Source organism: Protopterus annectens, chromosome 9.part0, assembly GCF_019279795.1.
Source record: "Protopterus annectens isolate FY-2018-M chromosome 9.part0, PAN1.0, whole genome shotgun sequence".
Classification (NCBI taxonomy): domain Eukaryota; kingdom Metazoa; phylum Chordata; order Ceratodontiformes; family Protopteridae; genus Protopterus; species Protopterus annectens.
In genome coordinates, this window is record NC_056743.1 from 1,059,560,232 (window position 1) to 1,059,568,368 (window position 8,137).

Sequence of the window (8,137 nt, forward strand, 5' to 3'; positions counted from 1 at the left end):
CGGCCTCAAACAGATGCCCTACACAGACCATCTCAAAAAACTCCAGCTTTACTCCGTCGCATATCGCCTACTCAGAGGTGATCTCTGCCTAACATACAAAACTATGTCAAACCCAGAGCTGTTGGACATGCTCCACTTAAAGAAATCCCAATCCCTGTGAGCTACACAGTCTAGGGACCTAAACCTTGTCACCACAATAAACAGAACATGTTGGAGGGATAGATTCCTGTCCCAGAGACTTCCCATACTCTTGAATAAACTACCTATCTATATCAAACAAAGCTCCTCATTAGCACTCTTCAAGAAAAATCTTGATGATTGGATGGGAAATAGGAAATTCACCCCAGGGATTACCTCTGAGGCTCTGCTAGACAGTGGCACAGGAAAATAATTTTCTTGGGTGGCAAAAGCCAGGGTACCTTTTTGGCTGGGCTTGTATAGGCCCCAGGGCCAATAGCCTAGTACCTACCTATGAACCTGTGAAGAGGGTCCTGAATTAATCATATGCCATCCTTGGCATATAAGACATTTAGTTTTTTATATTGCATTTCAGTTAATTGTTTTAGAGTGCTACTGTTTTATTTTTGCTTTATTTGTTGATTTTACACTTGAAATAATTGGAAAGGTCCCTAATACTTGAAAATTTTCTACCAGGTAATTTAAGTTTTCTTGTGGTAGTATTACACTCTGAAGCAATCTTTTTTGTACTTTTACATTAAGAAGACTGGGATATTCCATCTAGTGGTAATAGGTGACGGCCTGGTCTATTTGAGTTAGGAAACGCATAAGAAACATAAGAAAACCATAAGCCAGAGACTTTGTTGTTGAATTGCCTTGAGAGTCCTTTTTGTTTTTACATTAAGTCCAGGATCAGCTATCTTGTAGCAGAAGATATTTTTCTGGTCTCTCTGAGTTGTAAAGCATTCCAAGAGAGCTCAGACTGTAGTAATTTATTGGCCAGAGGGCACAGGAGTCAGTTTTCAACTTTTCTTCTGATTGCTATAAATAAGGAGCATTGTCATGGAGCTGTTCACTGCACAGCAATGTTTGGCAGTGCCCTGTACAGAAGCAAACACTTAGACAGTACAATTTACTTGTAAAACAATATTAGGACAGTAACCTGTAACACAGTGAAGCATTTGTGCAGAATTAAGCTTAGAGTAGCTAGTTTACACACGCAGCACTAATACCATATTGTAGCACTATCAGACATCTACCCCTTAACCTTAAAAGACACCCTAGGACACATTTGTAACACCCAGTCCTTAAATCATAACAGACCATCCTTATACAGGTCTGGACAACATGGATAAGCAATTTACAAATCTTTCTCTGGCCAACTTGGTAGATATGGGCGTATTGAGACAATGTAGTCATTGTCTCATGTTCTCAGACAACCATTTAATCCTTAAGGAAATGAACACAGTATGTGAGAGATGTACATACACACCTTCTTTGGAAGCAAAAATCTTGCTTACAAACAATGTTGTCAAAAAACACACACACCACTCAACACACACGTAGGCCATCTTATGCTGAGGCACTTAAAAAAAAAACCTTCACAAACCTCAAACACCTCTTAAGCATACAAACAGCAATGCCCATCCTCAACAATCGCAAATACCAAAAGCAACAACCAGCACTGCACATAAGCCTACAACCAATGGTCCTCCAATACTGAACCCCATAGGACAAGCAAACTCTTTACTTAAGACTCTTGTCATTGGTGATTCCATTTTATGGCACACTAATGCCCCATAAAACATGTACTGATATCAAAAGCTAACTAATAATGATATAATGGTCAGCTGCTTATCTGGAGCCAGGATTTGCAATATCATGCACACACTCATGGCACTACATCCCACGTACAAACATGGTTCTATCATAGTCCATGTTGGTGTACATGACCTGAGATTTACCTCACTGGACTATATGAAAATAGACATTATGGATTTATCTGAATATGTGTAACAGACAGGTATGTGCCTTGCATTTTGCAGCTACCTTCATCAACAATGATAGAACAGTATAAACAAAAACTGATTGATTTTAACAATTGGCTTAGATTCTGGTGTCATTCTAGAGGGATTCATTATCTGTCAGCATGGGAGGACATGACTTACAGATCATGTTGTTTTGTCAAGGATGGTATACACATGTCCCACCCTGGGTTTTCAGATATTGGCTAAAATTTCATCCACATATCCACCCCTTTAGAGCATTTGTTTAGACAATGTCAAAATTATATATTTTCTGATGTTGTAAAAAAAAAAAAAAAAAAAACTGCTCAATACTAGAAGCCTCAACAAGAAAGTTCAGACCCTACAAGCTCCCTTCACTCTGGAGAATAAACACATCAGTACTCTTAACAAGATATGGTTTAAAGGCACTGAAAGTACTCTGGCAGTACAAGACTACAGTGTCTTTCATACATTTAGACCAACAGCAGCATTACAGACAGGGTCTAAAGGTGGAGGTGTCTCGATCTACAAAAGCAACAAATATACTTCCAGGCTAGTTAAAAAGGATTATGCCCTGGGGTTCATCCATGTACAAGTCATCACAGATAAAGTCCCTTATCACATCCTAGCTAAGTATAGGTTACCATGTATGTCCCAGGAATCATAGTTCATACCTAGACCTACTGGAGATACTCAGTATCTAACCAAGTACCCTATTCATACCCATCTCTACAATGGGGAACATACACTGCATCAAACTCAAAGGGACAGTGTTTCCTGGACTTTATTAACACAAGTATCCTTGACCAGATAGATCATATTCCAACTTGAGGTTCAAACACACTGGATCTAGTACTCAGACAGATCATCTTTAAGCTCATATTGCAACCTGAGGTTCAAACATACTGGATTTAGTACTCAGACAGATCATCTTTAAACTCATATTCCAACCTGAAGTTCAAACATACTGGATCTAGTACTCAGACAGATCATCTTTAAACTCATATTCCAACCTGAGGTTCAAACATACTGGATCTAGTACTCAGACAGATCATCTTTAAACTTGAAAATTGACTTTTCTAAAGCCCACAGTCACACCTCACATCATGTTTCAAACAATTCCTTCTCACTGTTTTCATGTATAAAAACAGATATCTTTTTAAAAGTATTAATGTCAGTAACATGTTTTATCATTTCTAAATGTAAGCTTTAAATTAATTTTTTTCTGGTAAGGAATAGTAAATGAAAAATCAGTTCAGACATGTGCATCTTTTAAGAGCATCAGAAATTAAGATCCTTGTTTAACACTGATTGCTTACCCTTTGATAAAATATAAGATGAGTTATTGTATACACTGTTACTGTTATTAGCACTGGTAGGCAAAGCTTTAAAAATCTTTTGTTATCTTGAATGACACCCTTGTTTCCCTTTAATTTTTGAGTCAGTCTGAAGTTGCTGGACAAACTACAGTTCAGTTTGTCACCCAGACCTACCTACTCAAATTCTACAGATTATAGTACAAGCTATAAAAAGCTGAGTAATAATAATGTAGAAGAAAATGTATTTCTGTATTGAAATCAGTGCACAACTTTCATAGAGTATGATGCTTTAACCCATTACCCATATTCTGACCATTATATCATTTCAGCATTGATACTGGAGTATATTGTACATATGGATACTGTAATATGCTGTGCATACTGTTATATTACCCTTGTGGCCAGATAATTTTTGGACAAGCCATTCTACATGCTTACCAAATAGATAAATACAAAGAAATAAAATAAGCTAATTACTGTGCATGTATGCATCATATGCCTTGTCTTTTCTTTTCACAGGTGATCAAATACCACTTGGACCCTCTTAGGGCCTGGTGCTCTGAGAAACCAGAAGGTCTCTTTCCTATCTCTCCAGGGTGAAGAATATTCAGAAATCCTATGCACAACCGTTTTCACTCCAAACAAATCTTCTGAAATGAGAAACTTCAAGAAAGAAATTTCTGCTGATCACCAGCAATTTGCTGAATTAACTGGAACAACTCTACAATCGTATATAGCAAAGCAGCATAAAAAATGTGATTGCCTTCATCTTGGAGAGACTTGTATAAAAATATTAGAAAAATATTTATTGTTGAGTAGAAGAGAACATGAACATTTAAAACTGCATGCTTTCGCTATCATTATACTTGCTGTTTATTCCTTTCCATACTGTACTTGTGTAAAATGCTGTAAATGTACTTTAAACATTTACAGTCTGTTGCTGTATATGTTGCTGAATACATAACCACTTAAGGCAAAAAAAAATATTTTACATCACATTATTTTGCAGGCTCTGGTGCAGTTCATTTGTTATAAAATTAGAAGAATGCAAAACAATGTTTCTATACTTTGGATTTCGAGATGTTAGACAAATGCTCCTTGTCATGTGCTGAGCAGTTCAACCTTAAATGTTTTTTTTTTCATCCTGCAAAGACACTTTCTCACTTCCCAGTTTATGTGGAGAGTTTGCTGATCACTTGAGAAAACACTTTGATACACTAGGAGATGTGATGTGGACAGGACCTGACACTACATGACAGTATAGGACTATGGAGTGCAGGAAAGAGTATGAAACAGTATATAATATTATATAATAGTATAAGCAGAGTTCAGCAAGGCAGAACAGTGAGACAAATGACATGTACATAGACTGTAAATGTATTGTACAAGTCAAACACATACCTTTCACTGACAAACATTTGTCAGAAAAAGTTCCCTTACTAAAACATAAAATAAACTTCACTAACTTATCCATTTTCCCTACACACTGTGACTTGGAGGGGGTAGCTGCCCATTAAGAGGGGTAGATGTCTATACTCTCCTTCATATCTCATAAAATGTAAGCCACTCCAAGACTGCACTTAGCCAGATTCACACATCCTTCCCCAAAGACCTTGACTCAGACATTAATTAGCATGGTATTCCTTTCAATGTCCCTGCACATCACCAGTTGGCAATGCATACTGGAATATGAGAACAACACTATAGCTAAGCTGTGGTCGTACATAGACTGTTATGTATGACAACACCACTCTGGGATTCACTTCCTCAAGCTTCCTGACAAAACTGTCAAAGCCACCCTACACCATGAGACAAGATAAAGACATCTGGGAAAGGTCAGTCTTTTTAAAAATACTCCAGTTGTATTATTGTTTAGTGTTCGACTAACCCTTAGTATTTAATAACGTAGAGCAGGACCAGACATACTAGTGTAGCGTATTACATAACTGGATACAATAGGATAAAAGGCAGTAATAATGCAGGATGAAATAGGTAGGAGACTACAGAACAAATCTAGTAACATGAAGGAGGCCAGAATAATGTAAGATGAACAAAATGTATGACAGAACAGGTTATAATAAAAACTGAGAGCTCTGCAGACCAGGGCAGGATGTCAACAAAAGGTCCAGTGGCAAGAGTGACATAAATAGATGAGGTAGGCAGGGTAAACTAGAATTGGGAGGCACAGAGAACAATAGTGCACAAGAGAGAGGATAAGAAAAAGGTACACTCATACTGCTCAGCTATCCAGAACTCGCGCTAATAGGCTGAGAGGCATGGTGGTACTGAATATGGCAGTATTGTATAGAATGCAGAGCAAATAAACAGCCTAAATCACAGAGATAGTGTATGAAACTGCAGCAACGTGATGACATTGGGAGGGGGAGGCTGTATAGATTTATTTTATGCTTCTGATGGTACACATTTGGAAGTATACTTTGACAGGGACTGAGCAAAATAAAGTACCTTTAGCCCTAAGGGGTGATATGAGAAAGCTTTGCTTATTGTGGAAAAAAAATTAATTATGGTGTTTTGAGTGCAAAAACAAATCAGTGCACATTTCCACTTGAAATATTCTTCGTATTAAATATAGTAGCAAGTGATGTGAAGAAATGGTAAATTTGGGTAATGTATGGCAGATGGATTTAATGTGTTAGAAAAGTTACAGTACAACAGGTTGACTGTAAATAAAATTCTGACTTTTTCTGTTGCATATTAAGACTAAATTCTGAATCAAGATTGCCTTTTGCATTAAAGACGTTCACAGCTCTAGTTTGTCATTTCTGTTTCAGACAACAATGAATGTAGACACAAGACAGCATCAGTCTGCCTTCCTGACTTTATATTCAAAGTAATGGCAGTGCCAATGAAAAAAGGAAATGTACAGCAATGTAACAAAAAGCCTTAAGAATTATTTAAAGAAACAAAACAAAATGACTTGAAAGGTCTTTGCTAGTGAACTAATAAAAAAATGCAGAGATTTCTGTGATAAGTTATGAATGCCCTCTTGCTATATACCACTATCTGAGAGCCCCCAGCACTATGCATTGTTTGTATATTCATCTGCAAAGTGTTAGTGTTTTTAATAAACTTTCTTTTATTTGACTGCAACTATATTGTCATTTATGCAGATTTTGTAAAAAATAAACTGCAGAGAATAGTGTAAATCACATCTTTAAGGAAGTCAATTAGGCATGATACAGCAGCCAGGTTTCTGTTACTTATAAGGAATCAGGACTGTTTTTTCAGGTCAGAACATGATTAATTGAATTACAGCTCACCAGGAGAAATTTGAAAGCTGTGGTTTTCTGAGTCCGAGTTCTTGGCTGGTAGACAGGTAAGAGAAATTGTGCTATGCTGGTGAATGGGATGTCAGTGCTCAATGTTCAATGTTCAATGTATATAGCACCAAACTTAAGTCATTTGCAGCCAGGTGATACGTGTAGATGTTATTGCAGTTATATCCTACTGACGCCTCTAGGTGTCAAATATTGCTTACTCATATTTGCATTAATAATTTCAAAACCATGCTACATACAAACTATTAAAATATTTCATCTTAAATATCTCACAATATCAAAAACACCTGTGTTGATATTTGGATTCTGTCTAGTGCAGGTAAAAAAAATGTGTTATTCATATAGTATTTGTTTATTTTGTCAGAATGTCATATTTTTCTAAATATCTTGACAAACAAGTTGCACAGACAGAACTGCTTAGCCTCATATGAAAGCTCTCAGCTGGATGAACAAAATGCTACTAACAGTATGTGTATAACTTGAGTGGTTGCCGAGATATTGTAAGTTGTTATTAAGTATTACAAACTTAATTGTTGATGTGCGTACTGTGACTTATGAAATCAAGTTTAAAGCCTAGAACGTAAAGAATACTACCACTATAAAAATGGTTTGCGCTGAAGAGTTTGCCGTTTACACTTATTTAGTAATCCTTATGGTTCCAGATATATTAACAGTTGTTTAAAACATGAGGACATAATTAGATTCTATGAAAAGTTTAGGCTCTGTCCTTTGGAAGTTATTGTACAAATTAACAGAGCTCTTTTTGGGGGGAATGAGTTAAAGTCCTACTTAAGGACTTCTAAGAGCTTGCCACCTAAACATATGGGATCATTACAGTAGCCTCATGCATTACCTGCAAACTCTCTACATTTCTAATTCTCAGTGGAAGAGAATTCCACAACAGTCTGATCGTGTCTGAAATATGTTCTTCTTTCAGTCCGTATTTACTCTTGGCACTGCAACAAATACATCATTGTTCCTTGTACTATGTTGATGATTATTAAAATGAATGCCCATTGTAGCTCTAATAACATTATTGTCTTTCCACTTATAAATCAGGATGAGGCATGGACTAATGCCTACTTTTTTTTTAAATTTCTCCAAATCGTTTGGGTTTCTAATACCATGATGGGAATGGACCCCATTCCTAAGTCAAAGTACGATTAAAGTTCATGAAATTAGTATTGCTTCAATCCTTGATGTCAGCCAAAAGTGCTCTTTGCAGCACCCGCAATGTGCCTAGTAATGACTTCTTCTGCAATTCGTATGGGGTTACATGGATTGGTAACATATCTAAACACAATTGTAGATTATTTTTTATAAGACCCATTGCTCCTACTACTATTGGAACTGTCTGGGTATCTTTCTTCCACACTGCTTTCATTTCTGCCTACAGATCCTGGTATTTTATGACTTTGTGTCACTCTGTACATAAGACACTGTAGTCACTGGGTGTGGCGATTTCAGTGGTCAATGCTACTTTTGTCTTTCTTTCTTGGACCACTATATCTGGTTTTCTAGCATCTATCTTTTGAACTGTTGGTAATGGGTGATC

At 36.7% G+C, this 8,137-nt stretch overlaps 1 protein-coding gene across 1 annotated transcript in view; it reads left to right on the top strand.

The window, feature by feature from the left end:
• The window catches only part of LOC122811801 (twist-related protein 2-like), a 221,567-nt gene extending 215,173 nt beyond the window's left edge, over positions 1-6,394 (top strand). Inside the window, exon 2 of the mRNA XM_044083870.1 lies at positions 3,803-6,394. The gene's annotated coding sequence lies outside the window, so the exon portion shown is untranslated. The remainder of the gene's footprint in view (positions 1-3,802) is intronic.
• Positions 6,395-8,137: the final 1,743 nt, after the last annotated feature.